Source organism: Calonectris borealis, chromosome Z (assembly GCF_964195595.1).
Source record: "Calonectris borealis chromosome Z, bCalBor7.hap1.2, whole genome shotgun sequence".
Classification (NCBI taxonomy): Eukaryota; Metazoa; Chordata; class Aves; order Procellariiformes; family Procellariidae; genus Calonectris; species Calonectris borealis.
The window spans coordinates 57,909,379-57,922,053 of NC_134352.1; the positions used below are offsets into that span (position 1 = coordinate 57,909,379).

Here is a 12,675-nt window from a genome sequence, read left to right on the forward strand (position 1 = left end):
ACATATCCTTCCTTCCTTCACACCTGTCTTCCCTTTTTACAGGCTCTCACGTTGTCTGTTTATGTGGCCCTGCCTGTATATTCATTAGTCCTACATGAAGGGCACATGCATTTGGAGGCAAAGGTTCAGAGTGCAGAGTTCTCTGGGTAACAACTGCTGTCGTCAGCTCGTATCTGACTCAAATGAATTATCTATACCATCACTCTCAGAGAGCCTTTTCAGAAGTGCCCTACCCAAAAATAGAAGATTTGGTAGTACTATATTAGGCAACCCTTAATCACCTACACAAGAGGAAGCATGAAAGTCAACCTCTGAAACTCTTTACAGCTGAAATAATGCTTATGATACTTCTTTCAAAATCTGGGCTTTAGACCTTTTGTTGCTCAATATATTAGCAATCTTGAAATTAAAAAAACCCAATTACCCATTTCTAAAGCACATGCACAAATCTTTACATAATTAATATTTAAGTCACTTTACGTGTTCAAAAAAACGCTGTGCAGGCAGGTTAGCACCACAGCTAATGCTGGGCTAACATGAGTTATGGAGATACTCTTCTGAGGGGCAAACCTGATACAGAAGAGGTGCTCAAGGCTGCAGAGTGAACCAGCAAAAGAAAGTTCCTTTTCCTCTCGCAACTCCTTCACACCACAGTTCATCACCTATGCACATCCCCAAATTCTCCTGTGTTTGTAAGACTCCTTTGCCTTCAAAATTCCTTGAACTTCTAAGCACTTTTTCCCCCTAGGTGTCTAAAGAGAAAACCTATTTCCAACACAGTTTGAACAATTAGTTGGTGACCACTGATAGATCATAAATTGTTTCAGATACCTAGCAAAGAACACAATGCCTCAGTAACCCCCCCTTCTTTTTAACGTAAGGAAAATTGCTTGTGCTGTCCAAAAGGAGATCTAGTTTTAAATAAATTACTGATTCTTATTTCTATGCATTTTCAATTAAAAGCCGAGCCCAGTTAACCAACCTCAGCCAAGCCACACTATTATGCATTTAAACGTATGCTTACCTGCTTAGTCTGATCTCAGCCACGACTAAAAGGAATTTTACAGGCACCTTAAAATGCACAGCCAAAAGTTAAATAAATATAGACACATAAGATAATGAGATGCATATTTCTGCTGCAAAGTTACACCAAACAAGCCAAACTCCTCCCTGAACAGAAACCCCATCAATTACTGACTTTGAAAGCAGTCTCCTGGCTTCTCTATTTCTCTTTAAAACATCAAGAATCCTGCATGAACACCTTTTTTTTTTTTCCTTTTAAAGCAGAGGGAAGTTGGTACTTAATTTTATACTATAGAATTTGGAGCAAAACGAAGGGAGCAGTTAACTTGAAGTTATGTGACAGAGAAACAAGTTTGGGATGGTAGCATTACTCACAAATGAGAGGTAACCTGGCAGAAAACGCTTTCCTTCTTTCCTACAATTTTTAATTTGGCCAGAACAAGCAATAATCCATTCTTCACTGAGGACAGATTTAAAATTAGATGTCTTGCCACTTTTTCGAATTTGGCACGAGAACTCTTTCACCCTTTGGGAAATCATGGACACATTCCAGCAACTCTGAAAATGGATTTTCCACCAACCCTTTTAAAGTTGTTCCTAAGTTTAAAAATTTGTTCAAAAAAATGAAAAATGCAACATTACGTGTTTATTTCTCAGAGAATTAACTTTGAGGTTTTTGAGCAATATTTCAAGCACAGTAGCTATTAGCCTTTCAGCAAAGTCAATGACAAATTGTCCTTTTACACGCTGAGGACTGACAGCTACATTCAGCTATAACAACTCCTAAATGCCTGTGCCTAGATCTGTCTCGCACACTGTGACATTGTTAGCATCTGAAACTTCATGCTGGTCTTTGGGAAGCAACAGCGTGCATCTTTCCCTTGCATCCTTTTTTATCAGGGAAGATAACTTATCCTTGCCGATGCACCTTTACTGAGGCAGCTGCGGTCCCTCATCAGCTACCGCTGTGTGGAAGCAAGGCAGCAAAGATGTCAAAACACTTGAGACCAAGGCAAAGAAAGCAGAGAAAGCTGGAACAAAACCTGCTGAAGTTACTTGTGATCTCACTCCAAAGTAAACCACAGGCTTCATCTCAAGGTGGTGACTTCTTAAAAGTTGTACTTATCTCCAAACTATTGGGGGGGAAAATTCCTTGGGTATAAGATACATTAAGCCCTGCCATTCATGATGTCCCCTTAAAACGGAGTTCTTCAGCCTATTCTGTATTTTTTAACCTCACCTGCCAGCATTGCCTTTCTTATAGGCACCCTACAGAAAGCTTTCAGGAATACAATTTGTGTAGCACAAAATAAATAAAACAATACAAACAAAACAATATAAACAAAATTCTGCATTTTTATAGCACAGTATTCCAGGTGCACAAGAATGAATCCTGGGTTAAACTAGAAGGAGGAAGGGTGAGCAACCTTGAAGAACAGCTTAGGATCACACTGGATCCAAACCTTATTTACTCAATTTTCCATTTCAAAGCAAACTTCAGCACTAAAAAACAGATCGTGTTTCAGATACTTAAAGCTTGCAGTGAGGCAACACATAACTGCTTATTCGATTATTTTGTAATTAGTCGGAGGCGCAATCATTTTCCCAAACAACATAGCTCAGTTTCTACCTACCCAGCAATTCTTCTGCCATTTCTAACCATGTTTGTTTATACTGCATACAGCTTAGCCATGTTTGCATTGATGCATACTGGGAAAATCTGTGCAGCCATCCCTGAGCACTTCGTTAAGAGCAGCATGAAAGGGAGGAGGAAAGGGGGAAGAGGAGGAGAACAGGAAAGCACCCTGAGGCTATATGTGCTATACATAGCAGATGGGTAACATACCTTGGCATACCATATTTCATGGAAACTGCATGAGAATTGCCAGCCAAAATGGTTGTTGAGAGAGAAAGGGTTAAAAAGTGTTCTGCGCTCTGCAAAAAAGAAAGAACTCGCCAACTTCATTGTGGAAAGATAATCAATAGAGGCCTTTAGAAGGACAAAACATGATTAGTTATCAAGGTTACAGACATTAGGCAAGGACATAGCTCTACTTAAAGCAAGTTTTGCAGGAAAATTCATTACTTTTACAGCTGAAAGTTAGTTTGGGCTAGGTATCTAGTGAATCCATTAGACGGTCTCATTAAGAATCAGTTTCTGCCACTGCAGAACCCCTCAGAGCAAATAACAGCATTGTTATCATAGTAATTCGCTAAAATCAGCATGTAATTCATTATCCTCCCCATCTCTTTCAAATTAGTGGAGGGCAATACAGTGTAACAACAAAAAGGATAAGAAAAAAGATTTTGTCCATGATGATGTCCCTGTGATGCACAGGATGAGTGTGTCCTGCAACCTAGCCGACAGAACCAGTGTTGGTACTGCAGGCGGGCTGAACTACATTCTGCAATAAGCCCTAATCCCACCCAAAGCTTTGCCTGGCTGTGTGGCAATGGGCTGCAGATTTCAACAGTGAGGTAATGGGAGCTAATCGGAGCACAAGGCATCTGCGTTATAACCAAGACAGGTTTTGCAGCACCGATCAAACCTGGAAGAGGCTGCTGAAGTTTGTCCCACCCAAACAAGTTTTCTACATCTTTTTGTACCAAGAGAAGAGAGAATGGAAAGAAGAGGAGTTTTCCTTTCCTTATAACAGGGCATGCTGCACCTTGTCAGTGACAAAGCACTTGGCGCTACACCTGGGTGGGGATGGACGCAGCCACACACGTTTTACCCTCCTGCCCTATGCTTCCAAAAAGAGTGTTTTAGGCAGTACCTTTCAAGAATAATCAAAGAATGTCCACACACACACATCTTAATTCCTATACTGGAGGAAAAAGAATTTAACATTGTATTTTGATGCAGTTGAAAAGGAACTGGAAATACCACCTTAAAAGTAATGGAAGGTTGTCAGATAACTTTTGTTCACAAGCCAAGCCCACCTGCCTCACTGCTCCTCTACCACTTTGCATTTATACTGACTGCTAGGAAAAGTCTCTCTGTGTTTTCCCTTGGGAAAACAAAATTTTTTTTTTGTTTTGTTTTTTTAAACCAACTACTTTCAGGTCCTTTTGCATCATGCCATTACTGCAACACCTGCACTGGCTGTATGGGATTACAATGAAACACTAATTTTGTTCCATTTCTTTTCCTCATATTTTTAAAAGCCGTTACTTATAGGTGATAGGAAAAAGATTTTGCTGCAGCTGTCCTGGTATTTTGAGCACAGCCTGCAGAGATCAGTCACGTGAAACTGATCTCTTACCATCTCATCCATCCCACTCTCAAGGCCTCCTCCACAACTGCTTTGCCAAGGGTGAAGAATTTGGGATGGTAGCAAGCAACACTCAGGTCACTTGCACAGTAGATTTCTAATCTAGGTAACTTTCTGAAAGTCACTTGACCTTTCTGGACTCAGGCATATTTTGTTGGTATGAAGAAATTAAGAATGTCAGACTGCATTAAAGCTCTTTTGTGTTTGTCAGACTACTTCTGATTGACTTGCAGGGGGGTAAATGAAAAGCTCAGAGTAATTTCATCCATGCACCGCCTGCAGAGAGTGCGCAGATGCAGAGGAGGAGAATCCATCCACACTGTACTTTGTGATCTTTCCTTATCTTACAGTTTCTCTTGACAATAGCCACTGCCAGTGAAAGATGCTCCTTTAAACAAACACCAGGAACAAGGAATTTTCAAAATTGTATTTCACTAACAAAGTATACTTGTTTCAGAAAAAACTACACACAAATACTCATACTCCAAAACTGTCTAAATAGAAGGTTGTAACAAAGCCAGAATTGTTGTAATATGGCTGAAGTCTGTCCTTCTGTACAAAACCACAAACAGCTGCACACTTGCTCCAAAACCAAAATCACAGGCATGTCAATGTCCAATTGTTTTGTTTTTTCCATAAGATCAAATCAAAGGTATCCTCTTCAACCAGCACAGAATTTTTAGTTGCCTGTATTACATCTGAATTGCATAAACATTTAAACTACTGGAAAATTTGCCACTTTGATCAGTCAAGTGAATTATCGCAGACCTATCAGATGATCTATGGAAAACCTCCCGTTCCCCTTCCACAACAGCTTTCTATGCATCAAGCAAGTCACAAAATTCATGATCTTGAATATCAAAATAGTCTTCCTCAAGATGTTGAAGCTTTCATTTAAATCCTCACATCCCCAAGACCCCTTTAAGATAAATGACTTTATATTAGCAGTGAAGGAGTTAGAGATTTACAAAGTCAGTAAGAATTCATAACTTCCGCATTTTAATCATTCATAGCCACCATATTTGATTTACCCCACAATTTCCATCAGAAAATGAAGAAGTTTTGAAAAATAAGTTATTCTCAATGTAAAACTCCAGTAAGCCTGTGTCAATCATGTTAGTCCTTTCCCCGTTAGTTTTTCCTGCCTCCTGATTGAAACTAGACAACCAGTTTAATTACTTCATTACTTAATGACTTCTTACCTGTAAATATATGGAAAGCTTAACTAATACACAGCAATTCTCCATGGAATAGAGGAAACCATTATAAACATCAGTACAGCTCGTGATGATCAACTATATTCATGCTTTTCACTATCCTAACACTTTTACAAAGAAAAAAAAAAAATCTCTAGAGGTCTAGAATGCCTCTACCAAAGGATATGTACACACACATATTAAAGAGGGAAATAAACAATTCCATACTCAAATACAATATTTGCTTGCCACAAATTGTACATTCCCTCTGCTGCATTAGAATAATAACCTGTGGGAAGCTACCATTCCAGAAATTATAGCTTAAAAAGAAGTTTCAGTGTTGGACATTTGTTGGGGAGACTAAGCCTTTGATAGTTTTGCTGGCAAGTTTTTTTTTTTTTACTTATTTATTTATTAATTTCCAGTGTGTTGAGCAGCTCATTGTACCTTTGTTCAACTACAGGGAAAGAACTGTTTAGTTTACAGCACAGTTTTATATGCAAATTATATTCAGTAGATTCTCTACTCATCATAAGTGTCAACAGGAAAAAAAAGCATGACAGATTTAAGACGACTGTTGAGATTTTTTCATAAACTTTGAAGGAACACTGAAATTACAAGGCACGCCTAACTCACTGTAAAGCATTTTCTCTAAGCATGTGCCAAATCATGTATATTAAAGGATTCCTTTTTTCTAAATGTACTATGACACTTTATGCTCCATTTTCCATTTCTAAATATTTGTGACAATTAAAAAAGTCCTGTGTTCTGCATACAGTCAAACTTACTGTTTGCTTAGCTCTCCCAGAAATAAAGCTTGTTTCTACTCTGTGGAAACATTTCCACTAGATTCAGTAGCACTGCAGAAAAAGCAAGTGTACACCCCCACACAAATCAAAATTCAGGAGGAAATTCAGAGTTCAAAATGAAGAGATATTTTACTGTCAATAGGGGGAAAAAAGTCTTAACAAATCAGCCAGCTGTTGCACTAACAACATCAAATAAAGAAATAGTAGAGCTTATTCTACCCTTTATCAATAATGCATGGTTGTGCACAGACAATTTATAGCTGTTTTCCATCACTGGGTATTGTGTAGTACTAAATTAAGTCTACAAAATTCAAGGACAGTCCACCCACACAGCTACTGTAAGCCAGCCAGGCCACTTTGAATAAACATTTTAAAGGCATAAAGTGAGTTTTATTAGCATGCTGAGCCACAGTTCCTAGTGGACAAAGCATCTCCTTTGAAAAAGTAAAAGTACATTTAGCAGAAGGAGAGATGAGTTACGCTTGTGCCTTACATGTAGGGAAATAGCAAAAAGAAAAAAAAAAAAAACATGCAACAACTCAAACCCCTGAATTTATTAAGATTCATGAAGCAAGAGAATTTATTTTCCATACTAGAAATAGCTTGTCAATCTCAGAAAATCCTGAGAGGTGCTGAACAGGTCAGGTTCTGACAGCATAAGAACTAAAAACCAAAGATGGTTTTGTCAGGTTTTGTTTACATTTAGGTAGCTCCAAAGATTAATAGACTTATTTTTTAATCCTTCACAAGTCATAAATCAGAAAAGCACACATAAGGCTTTCATCAAGATAAAGAACTAGTTATCGTACTGAAATCACCTCAGCAACATTTATGGCACCAATAAACATGTGAGAGGTGGGGTCCCTTCCACAGGCCAAATTAACCAAGAGGTGGTATAGCACAAGTTGGTTGCTTTCAGTCAGTCCCACCTCCTCCTACCACACCAGTCCCAGCACCTGAATGCCTGAAACACATGAAAGCATCAAGGAACTTGGAGCGGACGAGCTGGCCACCAGCAGCAAAAGGATACAGATGCCAGGTCTGTGCATCCAACAGTTTTACCTAGGCTCTGCTCTGGCAGTGGCCAACGTGCCACCTGGGTCCTCCACCTGGGTCCTCCACCTGGGTCCTCCACCTGGGTCCTCCACCTGGGTCCTCCACCTGGGTCCTCACTAGCTTGGTTTCAGGTGTGGAGTCAGGTGTAACCAGCCACAACGTGGATAGCAGCACCACCAGGAGGTGGGTTTGGGTCATGTTGCAGACTTCTACTGCTGTTTCTTTTACATTGTGCTGCCTAGCTTCCCTCTAAAAAATATTGGCAAGTATGAGGTTTGTGACAGCCTTTTTATAACCAGAGCACCACTCCAGGCGGAACCCTCCAGGTCCCTCTAGTAACTGGCATGACAAGATGACATCCCTGCCTGGAAAAACTACATTCGTACGATGTGGGAAGGTGGAGGATGTAGCACAGCATAGCTGGGCAGCTTGATGGCTTTATGGCGTGTTTAAGCACAACCAAAGCTAAGAGCAGGAAGGATGCACGAGACAGGACTTAAGCCACATCTGTAATAAGTTGGTCAAATGGAAATATCTGGCCAAATAAAAAAAAAAACATGACTGCATTAATTGTGCAGGTGTGGAGAGAAAACAATCAACTCTGATCAGTGGTATTTGGATTTGCAGACACCTTTAATTTTCTAGTTAAGGTGTATACTACTGTATAGCAAAGTTTAACTTTACTTACATATGAAGGCATGCTTTCTCAAAAATCAGATCCCCTTTGCAGATGCAAGTATCTCATGGACCTCAGAAGCCAATTAATCAGTGTGTAAAACTCTGATTTACCTGCTTTAGCAAGCCCAGAAAATTCAGAAAGTGAAAGCCAGACTTGACTAAATCTTCTCACTATATTGCTGTGCCAGGGCAACCAACCCCCAGCCTTTGGTGAAGCTGCTTCACCCCTGTGAAAGCAGATCTGTCTGCTCTGGCAGAAACTATCCCAGAGGTCTAGTCATGGTTTTTATAAAATCTTTTTTAAGATTTTCAAGATAAGCAGGAGTCTAAAAAACCTAAGACTTAGCTAAGGAAAGCAACTGCTGGGTATTTGTATTGTAACCTGTCAGAAGTGCAAGGTTTTCTTCAGAGGGTTGTTTGGGGTTTTTTTTCCATTTAATAGGTTGAGCTTCTGCTGAAAAGTGAAACTGCTGTTTTGAAGTCTGATGATATTGCAGTAAAAACCTTGGCTAAATCAAGGCTACAGGACACAGCTTTGAGAAACCCCAGACAATCCCACTGAAGCAACCATGGCTTTACAAATGGAAATTAATTTTAATAACTCTGTTGCTCATCTCACATTGCCAAGGAATGTGATCCAATTAGAAGCGCACTGCTTTAATGACCTGCACAGGGATCACATTTAGTGAAGGTCAGAAACACACAGAATGCTCTCAAGCCCTCTCCATGGAGCATGTTGCTCCAGTGGGATGCTGGCTTTGTAACTCACAGGCAAAAAGCACTGAAATACTAACGTGACCACCTCAAAGTAGCAGTTATCTGTACAAATGCAAAATGCCTTGAGCACAATGAAATGTGCATGTGTAACATGCAATCATGGGCACACATGATCTTCAAACACTGTATTTTATGAAGAGAAATTGAGCTGACTTCTCCAAAGACTTGCTAAATTACCGACATTTAATTTGTAGTACCTCTCTACAGTGATGGCTATTGCCAGTAATGCCTGTACTTTCTTGTCCTCTGTAACACCGAGTTACCGCCCAGCACTACTCAAATGTACAGCGGGACAGTGTGCTATGCCACTTGGTGTAAGGATATGCAAAGAAGTTATGTATGTATATAACATAAGGAGTCCTTAAATTCAGAGCATCTGAGAAGCCCATCTCTTCATCCTGCTCCTCCTCATAGCCACAGCCTTGTGATGAGAGCTGACAGAGGAGCTGCCTTTACTGTCTGTTCCTTAGCGACTGCACATGGTGCTCCTGTGCTTTCTGAGGAGCCACCAGGCAGTCAGCCATCATCGCTAGTTTGGCTCCCCGAGAGCAGATACAAGTCTGCTCTGGATTTTCCAGCCTTTCATAGAATCATAGAATAGTTTTGGCTGGAAGGGACCTTCAAAGGTCATCTAGTCCAACCCCGCTGCCGTGGCAGGGACACCTTCAACTAGATCAGGTTGCTCAGAGCCCCGTCCAACCTGACCTGGAATGTTTCCAGGGATGGGGCATCTACCACCTCTCTGGGCAACTTGGGCCAGTGTTTCACCAACCTCATTGTAAAAAATGTTTTTGTTATATCTAGTCTGAATCTACCTTCCTTTAATCAAAACCATTACCCTTGTCCTGTTGCAACAGGCCCCATTAAAAAGTCTCTCTCCATCTTTCTCATAAGCCCCCTTTAAGTACTGAGAGGCCACAGTAAGGTCTCTTCTTCAGGCTGGACAACCCCAACTCTCTCACCCTTTCCTCACAGGAGAGGTGTTCCATCCCCCTGATCATTTTTGTGGCCCTCCTCTGGACCCGCTCCAACAGGTCCATGTCTTTCTTGTGCTGGCGGCCCAGAGCTGGACGCAGTACTCCAGGTGGGGTCTCAGAGCAGAGGGGCAGAATCACCTCCCTCGACCTGCTGGCCACGCTTCTTTTGATGCGGCCTGGGATACAGTTGGCTTTCTAGGCTGCAAGTGCACATTGTTGGCTCACGTCCAGCTTTTCATCCACCAGTACCCCCAAGTCCTTCTCGGCAGGGCTGCTGTCAATCCCTTCATCTCCCAGCCTGTATTGATACTGGGGGTTGCCCCGACCCAGGTGCAGGACCTTGCACTTGGCTTTTCTGCAAGCATACTCTGCCTCTCTGTCTGCATGTGTTTCATTACAGCCTCCTCCCCTCTTTTTCCCCCCCGTACCTTGCACGGCCACCCATGCTCCCCGCCGGACACCCAGGCTGTGACTACACCAGTTTACTGACACCTGCTGTGGTCCATGGGGCAGCCAGGTCTGGGGACCTGCAAGGGCAACCTGAGAGTCCCTCTATGCATATATCCACATTTCCTTCACTTAAAAGCCCGTGCTTGGCTGTTCTACATCCAGGACATGGCTGCGGCACACAGCCACACAGGAACCGGGACAAGCCTAGTCACAGTGGTAAGTTTCCTTATTTAGCCTTTTCTAAGCATTTCTCCTCCCTGCCAGCTACAGCCTTGCCTTAGGGCCCAGAAGCAGTCGTGGCTGCTTTCCCCCCAACTCCTGTACAAAGAAATTCTTTGCCACCAGAAAAGACAAAATGCACCTACAAATGCTTTTCCCGGTGAAAAGAAGGAGCTCCAGAAGAGCAAAAGCCCTGGTACACCCAAGTGAAGAACAGCATCCTGCAAGGAGGGAAAGGCACCACTCCGCAAGCAAGAGCCCAGGGCCGATTTGAAACGTGGTGGCGTGAGGTCCGTAGTGGAAGTGCAGGCAGGCTTCCCGGTCACGGCAGCTTGCCACAGGTGCATTGCGGCACCCTCTGCCCCCTCTATGAACCAAGTTTTGCGCAAGAGAGGCAAAGGGAGAGTCAGTGGAGGCTGGGTGTGTGCACGTACACACACGCCATCTAAATGGCAGGTTCAGAGAGTAATGAAGAAAGGCAGGAGATCTGCTCTTCCACACTGAGTTTCGCAGTTTGGGGAGAACAGCTGGCACCCCTGCATTTTTGGGATCACTAGCTTCAGTAGGCCTCCACCTGTCCCAAAAGCTGTCAGCAATTCAAGGCCACATGTGTAAGCACAAGATTCGCTCCACACTCAGAAGCCAAACAAGCTGTCCCTCACTGCTTGGTTTCACTCTGATCAAAGCAGCGAAAGCAGCATGAGACCCGAGTTAATCTGCAGTGAGCTATCCTAAATAGTCGGAATGGCCAAGAGACTAAATCTTTGCTCTTCAAGAGATCAGTTCAGTTTTAGGCGTGTCTTATCTCTCATCCGAACCTGCAGCGCACTGCAGTGCACATAACAAGGTGGGCAGTGACAGTCACCAACAGTAAATAAAAATAGGAGTCAGCTACCACTTCAAAAAACAGCTGTCAAACCTGAGGGAATCCAGGAGTCAGTAGCAAAAACAGCCTTTACACAGGGATTACCCATCTGGATTTCTTTTATTACAGATTTAATTCAGGCCCTCCCTTTGGTGTTGCTCTTAACCTGATTTGTATCTTTGCACAGCAACGTTTCTGTATAGCCCTGTCCTGCCAGGGTGCTTACACCCAGTCCCTAGTCACTGAAATGACTCTGCAGCGAGAAGAGACCGCACAAACATACTCTCGGCTGGTCTAGTCTGTGGCTGGTCTACTGTGCTGCTGAGAAAGAGCAGCAGCAGCACTACAGTGCAGCAGACAATCCAGCTATGAATCCAAAAGATGGGTACAAAATATGGATAATTAATGAATTAATGAAAATGACGGCAGCAGCTCTAGTCAAAGCAGAATGGTCACTTTTCTAGCTACAGTTGCGTTTAGCTTCTTACCCATATTTTTCCTGGTGAAGAATATGTCTCAGCCTGACACCCCATAGGGACTAAAGACTAAATCGTTTTACTACTAAAATATTATTAATACATAGATGAAGGACTAAGGCATTCTCATGGAAAGGTATACAAGTACTTCAGAGTGTAGACTTGCTGATTTAGGAAAAGAAACCAAGTTGTTTCTTCATTGCATCAATTTTTACCTTACTGAAGTCAGTGAATTTAGTCATATCTAACAAATACTGATAGTCAGGTCCAGTCTAAGACTTTATGTTAGTATGGTTTATTATAATAATATAATAATATTATTATTTTTTATCACCCTTCTTTATATAAGAGGTGAGGCTGGGACAGTCTGTAGGACCATGTCTATCCTCTTCCCTCTGCCCCCTGCAAAAGAAGTCACATCTTACCTCAAAACATTGTGACAGAAGTGCCAGCCCTCTACTTTCCTTTAGGCCTTTTTAAAGATCAGAAATAATGCTGAGGATTCAGCTAATTCAATGCTTCAGCATTTGATAGCACATTCAGGAACCTGAGAATCATCCTACAAGAAGAGAAATTAAATGCACCGATTAGTCATTATACATGCTGGGCAATATATCACACACTTAAAACGGCTGATGCCTGGTAAAGCCATGGTGTTAAACAAGAATGAAGTTACCAGCAATCACAAATATGAAAGGCTAAGTCATTTTTTGCTTTCACGGTGAAATGCACAAGCAATATTTTGGTTACAGCACCCTGGAAAGAAAGCATGCATCTTGCAATAGACACATCACCCTGCACTGCCTTCCCAATTTAAATTGTCTTTGTTCAAACAACAGTTCGTGTGAATGCCCAGAAAAAAGCTCCAGGAGTG

The 12,675-nt window shown here is 41.9% G+C and overlaps 1 protein-coding gene across 1 annotated transcript in view; it reads right to left on the reverse strand.

The window, feature by feature from the left end:
• Positions 1-12,360, reverse strand: part of KANK1 (KN motif and ankyrin repeat domains 1) — a 97,279-nt gene extending 84,919 nt beyond the window's left edge. The window contains exon 1 of the mRNA XM_075136444.1: positions 12,227-12,360. The gene's annotated coding sequence lies outside the window, so the exon portion shown is untranslated. The remainder of the gene's footprint in view (positions 1-12,226) is intronic.
• Between the last annotated feature and the right edge of the window lie 315 nt (positions 12,361-12,675).